Source organism: Pseudophryne corroboree, chromosome 3 (genome assembly GCF_028390025.1).
Source record: "Pseudophryne corroboree isolate aPseCor3 chromosome 3, aPseCor3.hap2, whole genome shotgun sequence".
Lineage (NCBI taxonomy): Eukaryota > Metazoa > Chordata > Amphibia > Anura > Myobatrachidae > Pseudophryne > Pseudophryne corroboree.
Genome location: NC_086446.1, coordinates 389,229,331 through 389,242,568, shown reverse-complemented (window position 1 = coordinate 389,242,568; position 13,238 = coordinate 389,229,331). Strand labels below are relative to the sequence as shown.

Genomic DNA, 13,238 nt, shown 5'->3' with positions numbered 1-13,238 from the left:
CAGTTGACACCCAGAAACGCCCTCTTCCTGTCAATCACTCTGCGGCCAGCAGTGCGACTGAAAAGCTTAGCTAGACCCTGTGTGAAACTACTTTGTTTGTTGTAATAGTACGATGCGCGTGCGTATTGCGCCGCATACGCGGAAGTGCCGTTTTTTTGCCTCATCTCTGCACAGCGAACGAATGCAGCTAGCGAACAACTCGGAATGACCACCTATGGCTCTTATTGAGATGTGGATGAGTAGCGGTTCATGCAGCAAAGTACCGATGTTCAGTACTTTGTGCATGGACCAGACCCGTACTGCATGTGCGCAGTACGGGTCTGTGGCGCCAGACATAAGGCGGCATCAGACAGTCAGAGATTGACAGTCTGATGCCATTTGGGGGCAGCGACGGCCTCCATTTCTCCAAACAGAGGCGTGTCTCCGGGGACACAGTAGGCCAGGATCTCTGTCAGAGGATGGATATTTCCTGGCCTCTTGGTAGGTATTGTGGCGGGCGGCTTGCGCAACCCCTTGGGTCACGCAGCCAGCCAATGCTTGTCGGGATTTAGGGGGTTCAGGATGTAGCCATCAGTATTGTGACCAACTAAATCCCCATCCTTGGACATAGTTCATATCAGTAATGCAGCTGGAGGCATTACACCTACTGCTGCATTACCACATTAGTGCTATCGCTGCTGCTTTTATGTAAGCAGCAGCGATAGCTACTCCGTCCACATCTGAATGAGGGCCCCCCAGTCTTAAATGCCCCGGGCCCCCCAAAGCCTTAATCCAGCTCTGACCACCAATATATATAGCAGTACGGTACGGAAGGCCACTGCTCTACCTACCTCTGTGTCGTCAAGTATACTATCCATCTAGATTCTATACCTGTGGTGCATTTTAGTTTTGCAGTTTGCTGACAGTGACCACCAGTATATATAGCAGTACGGTACGGAAGGCCACTGCTCTACCTACCTCTGTGTCGTCAAGTATACTATCCATCCATACCTGTGGTGCATTTCAGTTGTGCGCAGTATATATAGTAGTAGGCCATTGCTATTGATACTGGCATATAATTCCACACATTAAAAAATGGAGAACAAAAATGTGGAGGTTAAAATAGGGAAAGATCAAGATCCACTTCCACCTCGTGCTGAAGCTGCTGCCACTAGTCATGGCCGAGACGATGAAATGCCATCAACGTCGTCTGCCAAGGCCGATGCCCAATGTCATAGTAGAGAGCATTTAAAATCCAAAAAACAAAAGTTCAGTAAAATGACCCAAAAATCAAAATTGAAAGCGTCTCATGAGAAGCGTAAACTTGCCAAAATGCCATTTACGACACGGAGTGGCAAGGAACGGCTGAGGCCCTGGCCTATGTTCATGGCTAGTGGTTCAGATTCACATGAGGATGGAAGCACTCATCATCTCGCTAGAAAAATGAAAAGACTTAAGCTGGCAAAAGCACAGCAAAGAACTGTGCGTTCTTCTAAATCACAAATCCCCAAGGAGAGTCCAGTTGTGTCGGTTGCGATGCCTGATCTTCCCAACACTGGACGGGAAGAGCTTGCGCCTTCCACCATTTGCACGCCCCCTGCAAGTGCCGGAAGGAGCACCCGCAGTCCAGTTCCTGATAGTCAAATTGAAGATGTCACTGTTGAAGTACACCAGGATGAGGATATGGGTGTTGCTGGCACTGGGGAGGAAATTGACAAGGAGGATTCTGATGGTGAGGTGGTTTGTTTAAGTCAGGCACCCGGGGAGACACCTGTTGTCCGTGGGACGAATATGGCCATTGACATGCCTGGTCAGAATACAAAAAAAATCACCTCTTCGGTGTGGAATTATGTCAACACAAATGCGGACAACAGGTGTCAAGCCGTGTGTTGCCTTTGTCAAGCTGTAATAAGTAGGGGTAAGGACGTTAACCACCTAGGAACATCCTCCCTTATACGTCACCTGGTCCACATTCATCAGAAGTCAGTGACAAGTTCAAAAACTTTGGATGACAGCGGAAGCAGTCCACTGACCACTAAATCCCTTCAACTTGTAACCAAGCTCCTGCAAACCACACACCAACTCCCTCAGTGTCAATTTCCACCTTACACAGGAAAGCCTACAGTCCTGCAGGCCATGTCACTGGCAAGTCTGACGAGTCCTCTCCTGCCTGGGATTCCTCCGATGCATCCTTGAGTGTAACGCCTACTGCTGCTGGCGCTGCTGTTGTAGCTGCTGGGAGTCGATCGTCATCCCAGAGGGGAAGTCGGAAGACCACTTGTACTACTTCCAGTAAGCAATTGACTGTCCAACAGTCCTTTGCGAGGAAGATGAAATATCACAGCAGTCATCCTGCTGCAAAGCGGAAAACTCAGGTCTTGTCAGCCTGGCTGGTGAGAAACGTGGTTCCGGTATCCACCGTTAATTCACAGGCAACTAGAGACTTGTTTGAGGTACTGTGTCCCCGGTACCAAATACCATCTAGGTTCTATTTCTCTAGGCAGGTGATACCGAAGATGTACACAGACGTCAGAAAAAGAGTCACCAGTGTCCCAAAAAATGCAGTTGTACCCAATGTCCACTTAACCACGGACATGTGGACACGTGGAGCAGGGCAGACTCAGGACTATATGACTGTGACAGCCCACTGGGTAGATGTATTGCCTCCCGCAGCAAGAACAGCAGCGGCGGCACCAGTAGCAGCATCTCGCAAACGCCAACTCGTTCCTAGGCAGGCTACTCTTTGTATCACCGCTTTCCATAAGAGGCACACAGCTGACAACCTCTTACGGAAACTGAGGAACATCATCGCAGAATGGCTTACCCCAATTGGACTCTCCTGGGGATTTGTGACATCGGACAACGCCACCAATATTGTGCGTGCATTACATCTGGGCAAATTCCAGCACGTCCCATGTTTTGCACATACATTGAATTTGGTGGTGCAGAATTATTTAAAAAACGACAGGGGCATGCAAGAGATGCTGTCGGTGGCCCGAAGAATTGCGGGCCACTTTCGGCATTCAGCCACTACGTGCCGAAGACTGGAGCACCAGCAAACAGTCCTGAACCTGCCCTGCCATCATCTGAAGCAAGAGGTGGTAACGAGGTGGAATTCAACCCTCTATATGCTTCAGAGGATGGAGGAGCAGCAAAAGGCCATTCAAGCCTATACATCTGCCCACGATATAGGCAAAGGAGGGGGAATGCACCTGACTCAAGCGCAGTGGAGAATGATTTCAACGTTGTGCAAGGTTCTGCAACCCTTTGAACTTGCCACACGTGAAGTCAGTTCAGACACTGCCAGCCCGAGTCAGGTCATTCCCCTCATCAGGCTTTTGCAGAAGAAGCTGGAGACATTGAAGGAGGAGCTAAAACAGAGCGATTCCGCTAGGCATGTGGGACTTGTGGATGGAGCCCTTAATTCGCTTAACCTGGATTCACGGGTGGTCAATCTGTTGAAATAAGAGCACTACATTTTGGCCACCGTGCTTGATCCTAGATTTAAAACCTACGTTGTATCTCTCTTTCCGGCAGACACAAGTCTGCAGAGGTTCAAAGACCTGCTGGTGAGAAAATTGTCAAGTCAAGCGGAACGTGACCCGTCAACAGCTCCTCCTTCACATTCTCCCGCAACTGGGGGTTACGAGGAAAAGGCTAAGAATTCCGAGCCCACCCGCTGGTGGTGATGCAGGGCAGTCTGGAGCGAGTGCTGACATCTGGTCCGGACTGAAGGACCTGCCAACGATTACTGACATGTCGTCTACTGTCACTGCATATGATTCTGTCACCATTGAAAGAATGGTGGAGGATTATATGAGTGACCGCATCCAAGTAGGCACGTCAGACAGTCCGTACGTATCCTGGCAGGAAAAAGAGGCAATTTGGAGGCCCTTGCACAAACTGGCTTTATTCTACCTAAGTTGCCCTCCTTCCAGTGTGTACTCCGAAAGAGTGTTTAGTGCAGCCGCTCACCTTGTCAGCAATCGGCGTACGAGGTTACTTCCAGAAAATGTGGAGAAGATGATGTTCATCAAAATGAATTATAATCAATTCCTCCGTGGAGACATTCACTAGCAATTGCCTCCAGAAAGTACACAGGGACCTGAGATGGTGGATTCCAGTGGGGACGAACTAATAATCTGTGAGGAGGGGGATGTACACAGTGAAAGGGGTGAGGAATCGGACGATGAGGAGGAGGTGGACATCTTGCCTCTGTAGAGCCAGTTTGTGCAAGGAGAGATTGATTGCTTCTTTTTTGGTGGGGGCCCAAACCAACCAGTCATTTCAGTCACAGTCATGTGGCAGACCCTGTCGCTGAAATGATGGGTTCGTTAAAGTGTGCATGTCCTGTTTATACAACATAAGGGTGGGTGGGAGGGCCCAAGGACAATTCCATCTTGCACCTCTTTTTTCTTTCATTTTTCTTTGCATCATGTGCTGTTTGGGGACAATTTTTTTGAAGTGCCATCCTGCCTGACACTGCAGTGCCACTCCTAGATGGGCCAGGTGTTTGTGTCGGCCACTTGTGTCGCTTAACTTAGTCACACAGCGACCTTGGTGCGCCTCTTTTTTTCTTTGCATCATGTGCTGTTTGGGGACAATTTTTTTGAAGTGCCATCCTGCCTGACACTGCAGTGCCACTCCTAGATGGGCCAGGTGTTTGTGTCGGCCACTTGTGTCGCTTAGCTTAGCCATCCAGCGGCCTCGGTGCAAATTTTAGGACTAAAAATAATATTGTGAGGTGTGAGGTGTTCAGAATAGACTGAAAATGAGTGGAAATTATGGTTATTGAGGTTAATAATACTATGGGATCAAAATGACCCCCAAATTCTATGATTTAAGTTGTTTTTGAGGGTTTTTTTGTAAAAAAACACCCGAATCCAAAACACACCCGAATCCGACAAAAAAATTTCAGGGAGGTTTTGCCAAAACGCATCCGAATCCAAAACACGGCCGCGGAACCGAATCCAAAATCAAAACACAAAACCCGAAAAATTTCCGGTGCACATCACTATATATATATATATATATATATATATATATATATATATATTTATATTATATAAGGCGCCCATCATTTTATTGTGATCACTTACACTTTAACTTTAAGCTAGCTTAGCACTACAAATAAAGACACGGACACCAATAGCTAGATTTAAAAGGTCAGACAGTATTTATTGATGACTGACCGGAACTTTAAACTAGATTTTATGTTGGAGGTTGGCAAAGAAAAAGGCGCTACCAAACGCCAGCTCCAGTCATCTGATTATATCACCGAAACTGAGGAGGGGACTACCAAAACAACCACCTCCTACATGCCTAACCCGCATTGTGCAGGACCCACCACTCTTTCCTCTGGCAAGTATGGATACTCCCCTAGGGGAGCGTCCGATTGTCCAACCGCAGGGTAAGGACACACTCGCCATCTATTCCGAAAGAGGGTGCCCCACAATAACCACTTAGGCCTAAAAGACTAACATGCTTAACATTGCAAAAAACTACGGGCCTGGAAAACCAGCAAAAAAAACCGCGCTACCAAACCACCGAAAGCTACAAAAAGAACCCACAGAGCCACTGTCTCCCCAGCCCGAACAGACAGAAGAGAAACACGCTGCACCCCTACAATAACAACGAAGCATAATCCTCCCCGGCCAATGACAGCAGAACGCCGCTGAACAGCCAGTGAGTGCATGGAGCAACAAAAGGGGACCTGATAGCCAATATGAGGCAGAAGCCTACGAACACGACCCAAACACAGTACTGACTAGGGGCAGGACACCTAAACGGGCGACACCACCTACCTACCCGGTAGAATAGAAAACCCCACCAAATCACCCCCACGCAAGCCATGAGCTCCTTACCCACGGATGACCACCCTGTGACCAAACCACAGCCGTTCCTCTTGCCATAGGATGCGAAGCCACTCAAATTTTTTTTTAAATGGCCCAACAGGCACACGCTCCTGTGTGTCTATAGCATCTGAAAAAGAAAAGATCCCTAACACCTGTGACTAAAACAGACATTAAAATTACACTATAAACAGTAGCAAAAAACAAACCCAAGTGAAGGAGAAAACTCAAAAAACCTCCCGTGGACCTTTGATAAGCCAATTGTAATTAGGCCCCCTCGGAGGAAAATTTAAAAATTCGCTTCACACCCTCAATTTCTGAACGCTATCCGTTCAAAAACTGACCGGTAAACATAGTTTTCGGGTTCGCGCAACAGGCGCAATTAAGACCTTACAAACATACACAAAACTTATACAACGCAGATTCCCAGTGGCCCAGCACCCGAATCGCAGCCGCTGCCGTCCACGCAGCTGCCCAATCCGCAAGGAATGGGTACCATAGCCCTGAAGCCGCATCCAAACCCCATTAGAAAAAGGCGCTGCCAACCCACCAGCATCAGTCAACTAGCAGAAAACTGAATAACCTAGGAGGGGACTTCCCACTCCTCCTAAAGCATAACCCGCATTGTGCAGGTCTCACCCTCCTTTACTCCAGCAGAGCAATGGACGAAACCGCACGGGAACGTCCGTAGTCCACCCGCAGGGAGAGGACACTCGCCGACTTACCAAAAGGGGGGTGCCACACAATGACCACTTATGCACACCCTTGACCGCTGGCTGGTAGCGACTTTCCGCCAAACCGCAATACTATGCACATACTCAGCGGCCCCGCACCTGAATCGCTGCTGCTGAAGAAACCGTCGCCGCAGCATGCGTAACTGCCCCCATCCGCAAGGAATGGGTACCATAGCCCGAAAACGCATCCAACGTACACCAGTCGGATACCACGTAGACTCCCAGCACCGGAATCGCTGCCAAACCTGCCACCGCAGCATGCGCAGCCGCGTCAATCCGCAGTGAACAGGTACCCCAGTCGTAAAGCACAAAACAAAGCAAATCCCCAGCGGCCCAGCAACTGAAAACGCTGCCGCCGAAGAACCTGCCACCTGCAGCCTGCGTAGATGCCCCCATCCGCAAGGAATGGGTACCCCAGCCCAAAAACACCATAAAATGCACCGTCCCCGCGTCCCAGCACCCGAAGCGCTGCCGCTGAAAAACCCGCCACTGCAGCATGCGCAACAGCCCCAATCCGCAAGGAAACTGGTATCAATAGCCCATCAACCCAACCCAAACGCACAGAGGCTGTATACCACGCATATTTCCAGCAGCCCAGCACCTAAACGCTGTCACCAAAGAACCCGCCACCGCAGCAGGCGTAGTCGCCCCAATCCGCAAGGAAATGGGTACCCTGGACCCCTCCACTGCAAGCCCCCGGCAATCATCATAGCCGTAACGCTACAGAAACTGAAAACTAGCGAAGAGGACCCAGGAGGGTACACAAAAGAAAATGGCCATCCGCCAAAGGCTGCACCGGACACACACCCACGCCAAAGGCAATGTGCCACCATCCGTAAGCGCCTGCACTCTAAAAGGTGGAAACTAATGATCCCGGCCATCCCAATCCCTTGCAGAACCCGCCAGACTGCACAGGAAAATATGGAACGCCTCACGATTGGCGTGGCATCCTTGCGCAGGGGCCATGCTAATCTTCTCTGTATCGACCCACACACAGTACCTGTGCTGCCGAACCGACCACCATCTAGCGCCCCACCATAAAAGACCACTGAAAGGCAAACCGGAGTACAAAGACGACCAGTCACCGGCCACCAACCCACTGAACCGGAAAGCCCGATGAAAAAACCAGCGCAAAAGCTAGCCCAAACAGCACAACCTCACGAACCAGACTACGCCCCGCCTGGTCGGACCCAAACGGGACCACCAAACTTCACCTAAGTATACCGAAATTGACGTGCCCACTCAAAAGCTGCAGCCATAGGATGCCACGTCGCCCATCCCATAAGGGCCATGGATAGCACGAAAGACCTGATAGAGCTGCCAGCCGCAGCAGTACGGAGCGAAAAGAAGTGCCCGCAAGGGCAGACGCCCTGGCTGCCCCGGACCTGCCATCCCGGAAAAAACCCGCAGACCAAGGCCCTCAAAGTACCTAAGGTGACCCAATAAAAACCACCGCGGTGGAGTAAACAAACCTACCCAAGAAAGCCAATGAACCCCGGCAATCGGAGCCATCGTCCGGAGCATGGGAGGAGCCACCACTAGCCCGTCCAAGTAGCTGGACAACTCGGCCATCCGCCAGATACAAGTCAGGCATGAAAAGAAACATCAACAGTCGTCCCAGGCACCAATGCACGTAATGCAGCAAAGGAGGCGCAACCATGCCTCGCCACCCCAGGTGCCATGCCCGGGTCGCAACGCCGGGAAACAAATGTCACGCTGCCAACTTCTGGGAACCAGATGACATAACAGGTGGAGGACTGAGGGGGAGGAAGGACATCAATCATGAAAAGCGTAAACCACCTCCGGAAGCGTCCAGAGAAAGAAAACAAGGCCCCGAGCCATCACCGGAAGCGGCCTGTAAGCATACGGTCAAAAAACGTACAGAATTAAACCAACAGGTGAACAGAACAACCGAAGCGGAAAAAAACTCTCCACAACGGAAAACCCAGAAATCGAAAAACAGATACCGGGGCAAGGGATGAAGGTGAAAAGCGGACGCGACATCCAGCTCCAATCAGCAGGAAACACGACCGCAATGTCACTCAAACACAGGGACTAGTCAAAAGACAGAAAAACGCTCCCTGCAGGAAGCATCCGGAAAAGCAGTAGAAAACAAAACCCCATGTGGGTGAGACAAAGGTGACAGAAATGGGCACCCACCCGGAAACCTACCGGTAACAGCGGAAGGGCCTTCCGTGCTACCTACCCTGGTCCCTGAAGGAGCGGAAAGTGTTCCGCTCGCGACCGGGGTGCATACCTAACTGTGTGACCACCCGCGGAGAGGCGAACACGATAATGTACCCCCACCCTGTGCTGACCATAATCCGAGGCCACTAACCCTCAGCCCCCCAGGGTGGGAGCCCGTGCCAATAGGACAGTCCATGGTCCGAGCACCAGCATGGCAGGCAGAAACCCTGATATTAAGAGGCCCATGCGCCCCCAACCGAGCTAGCTGCAACCGCGTCCCCAGCTGCTAGCCTATCACAACCGCGTAGCACGACCCCTGTAATGTAGAACAAGGCCACCTGCCCCTTTCTAATCGTATCCATACCTACCCTGCTAAAATAAAATGGCACCCACGACCTACCAGTATATGTGCGGAGTAGCGAGGACCCCACGTACGTATGGGGAGAATGTAAAAACTCCACACAGTCAGAGCCCCGGTGGGAAACGACCGCATGACCACAGTGCAGTGCGGCAGAAATGCCGCCGTCACACCATCCGCACCGCCCGCAACCTCCGACATAGCACTATGAACCTGCCACCAAAACATCGGGGAGCCGACATGCCCGTAGCCACCGGCACCCCATCGTAACCAGTTCCCGTAGCCGCGCAACATGCAGTAAGCTAGGCAAATTACGTGGGCGCCCGGGGAAACCAGAGGAAACACAACTAGAACTAAACAATGCTAAAGGAACAAAGAAAACAGCATGCTCACCGTTATCTGAATTACCCTGGAACCACCCCGAACATCTCCAGCAGACACAGACACCGAATCTTCTCCCGGCCTTCGACTCGTGGACCCCCATTCCGCAGTCCTGCCGACGCCCGAACAGGAAACGTGTATCTGGGAAGAAAAGAGTGAGCCTAACAGGGAACCGAAACCGCAGCGCAACAAAGCGCCGCCGGGAACGGGGTGTGTGGGACGGCTGCGCAACAGTGATGGGCTGGACCCGGAGGGACAGATGCAGAAAAAGGGAAGGAGGGACCGGCCAACGATGGGAGCCAGCCAGGGAGCCGGAGACACCACCAGCATAACGCACCCTCCCAGCGGACAGGGGACCCTGAAGAGCGCCCGCGGTGTGCGTAGGGGCACCCCTCCGCACTGCAGGGCCCCAGGAGGAACCCCCGTGATACGACCCCCAGTGACCGAACCAAACCCCACCCACCCATATGCGTCAGCTGGGGGACCCAGGCGGTACCCCCCGGGTTCCCGAGCCACCAAGACAAAAAATCACCACCCCACTGGAAGCCGATCCGGCCGCCCCCTCCACCCCCAGAGAAACGAGCGCCAGGCCGTCCCCCCGCTGCGGTGCCAGTACTGCGCCAACCGTGGGGGGGGGGGGGGGGGAGCGACCCTGCACACGGAGCCCGGCCGCCGGAGGCCAAGGTGCCAGCGGCCGGAGCTCCGTAAGCTGAACCGCCCGCCATGCGCATGGGTAATCCGGCCAGCAGACGCCACATAGAGCAGCGTCCGCCGCTAGGCGCCACGGACGGGGACCGGGGGAGACGCCTGGGAGGGGTGGAGGTGGGGTGGCTAAACGCCGTGCCGGACCCAGAGGCCGAGACACGGCCCAAGACCACATAAACTGGCAGCGTCACAGGGACGAGCTGCCCACGCCAGCATGAGGCGTGAGCGGCATGCAGGAAGGGGAACGCAGGATAGCAGAGCTGGAGAGGGGGAGAATGAAAAGGAGAGAGAGGAGGAAGGAGGGGGAGCAATAAAACAGTGTGACCATTAAAACAGCAGCCCTAAGAAAAGTAATTAAAAACAGGCACACAGCCTGTGTCGTTGTACAAATGGCAAGAGGAAGTATGAAGCACATGACCCAAGCTTTTATATGCACTGAAGCCTACATCCACAAATACTGATGGAGAAGGAAAACAACCTCTGGAAAATTTCCAAGGTCCCTTGGAAAAACTGCCTAGCAATTGCTTTGTCATAAACAACCAATCACAAAAAATGGGGCTCTTATATGGTCTCGTGCTTATTCAGCCTTCATCTAATCATAGTAGCAGGCAGGCATAGCCACGCTGCCCGAACACACACACCTCTTTTCAATTTATATATATTTTTAATGCTCGGTGACGGTGCTGCTGTGTATTCAGACACGCAGCTAATCTCTCAAAGTCTCCTCTCCAGCGTCTCCTCCTATTGCACATGCGCTGTGACGTCATGATGTCACATGCACCATTTGGGACTTGGGAGCGCGGAGGGAGGAAGCAGCTCACACTGTTATTAAACAGCTGTGAGCTGCGAACTGCGGGCTGCGGGTGGACGGGAGGCAGGAGTCGGTGGAGTTGGGCTGTGGCGCGCCTTCCAATATTTTAGGCGCCCGGAGCTTGAGCTCCACCAGAGCCACCCTCCCTATGCCCCTGCTGACACTATTGGTTTTAGAAGCTTGATGAATTGCACCGAAATCATTTCTTATGGTTTTTTTTTTTTACTATGATTTATGCATATTTGCCGACTTAGGGGTCTATTTACTAAGCCTTGGGTGGAAATAAAGTCGCTGGAGATAAAGTACCAGCCAATCGGCTCCTAACTGCCATTTCTCAAACACAGCCTATGACATGGCAGTTAAAATCTGATTGGCTGGCCTGGTACTTTGGGGGTCATTCCGAGTTGATCGCTAGCTGCCGTTGTTCGCAGCGCAGCGATCAGGCTAAAAATCGGCATTTCTGTGCATGCGTATGCACCGCAGTGCGCACGCGCGATATACGGGTACAAAGGCATTTGTTGTTTTGCACAGGTTCTAGCAAAGTTTTCAGTCGCACTGATGGCCGCAAGGAGATTGACAGGAAGGGGGTGTTTCTGGGTGTCAACTGACCATTTTCAGGGAGTGTTTGCAAAAACGCAAGCGTGTCTGAAAAAACGCAGGAGTGGCTGGGCGTTTGCTGGGCGGGTGTATGACGTCAAATCCGGACATGAATAGGCTGAAGTGATCGCAAGCGCTGAGTAGGTTCAGAGCGACTCAGAAACTGCACAAACTGTTTTTGCAGAGCTCGGCTGCACAAGCGTTCATACTTCTGCTAAGCTAAAATACATGCCCCAGTGGGAGGCGGCATAGCGTTTGCACGGCTGCTAAAACTAGCTAGCAAACGATCAACTCGGAATGACCCCCTTTATCTCCAGTGACTTTATCTCCATCCAAGGCTTAGTAAATAGACCCCTTTATGCTTTACTCTCTGGAAGATGCCTGGAGAGGAGAAGCAGGTGGGCAGTGATGGGGCAGGCTAATCGCATCATTAGGCCCCACCCACTCATTAGGAAATTGCCGTGATTGGCGCAAATTTGCATAGTGATGAGGCTAAAAGGGCGCAGTATAGAATCATGTAATTAGGCCCCGTCCCCTCCGCCAGGACTGCAGATTAACTCTATTTATCTTCCCATTCAGCCCACTTCACTAGGAAGTGGGCAGAATGCAGGAGTGGTGCCCACTCTTTCGGGGACGCGGGGGAATACCTGAAAAACCGGGTTTCTCCCACAGGATCCGGGAGAGTAGGCAAGTCTGGGTTTATGCTATGTAAAAAGTTCAATTTTTCAATGAATTTCTGTGCATACAGTAATTTGGATTAGTTTACTCAGTTCTCTTAGCATGTGAGGGAATAAGTGGTTAAAACATGACTCTATGAATTTCATAAAACCTCTGTACAAAAGCTAAGAGGCTAATTCGGACCTGATCGCTGCTGTGCGATTTCGTACGGCGGGTATTCAGGACTGAACTGCGCATGCGTATGCACCGCAATGCGCAGGCATGACGGTCCGCAGTGACGGGGAGCACCTGGCAGCGACGGGAAGGTGCAAAAAATCCGATCGCACCGGCGATCGCAAGAAGATTGACAGGAAGAGGACGTTTGTGGGTGGCAACTGACCGTTTCTAGTCAGGAGGGACCCGGCGTTTTGTGGGAGGATTCCTGACGTCGGCTACGACCCCCGATCATCGCAGTGGCTGAGTAAGTCCTGGTCTGTGCAGAGACTGCAGAAACTGCTGTTTGTGCAGCTTTCCTGCACATGCGATCGCACTCCTGCACAGCGAATTCCCCCTCCCCCTGTAAGCAGAGGCGGATTGGCCATAGGGCTTACAGGGAAGATTCCCAGTGGGCTGACGCACCCGCGGGGCCTGTTTTGTTTGAGGACACGTGGTCCTTTTTATAGACATAATGAATAAGATGCAAAATAATTTGCATATATGATAATGACGTTGCCACTTAGCCTGTGATTGCAGATGATCTAGTGTATGCTCTGTCTGCCTGCTTGGCTGACATATAAGATTGAGTGAATAGTGATTGGGATACGGTTGGTGTAATAAGCAAGAAAATATATATTTCTAAAGAATTATATAGTTTCCTAAATTCTGAAGATGTATCATATAATGTGCTCATAATATTTAATTTTATTTCCTTTTAACTTCCCCCTTGATGCTGGACATGCCCACTATCTGGAAAGTCT

At 51.3% G+C, this 13,238-nt stretch overlaps 1 non-coding gene across 1 annotated transcript; it reads right to left on the bottom strand.

The window, feature by feature from the left end:
* Positions 1 to 7,480: 7,480 nt before the first annotated feature.
* On the bottom strand, positions 7,481 to 7,586 carry LOC134899968 (U6 spliceosomal RNA). Its single transcript, XR_010173493.1, has one exon. It is a non-coding gene; the product is annotated as a U6 spliceosomal RNA (small nuclear RNA).
* Positions 7,587 to 13,238: the final 5,652 nt, after the last annotated feature.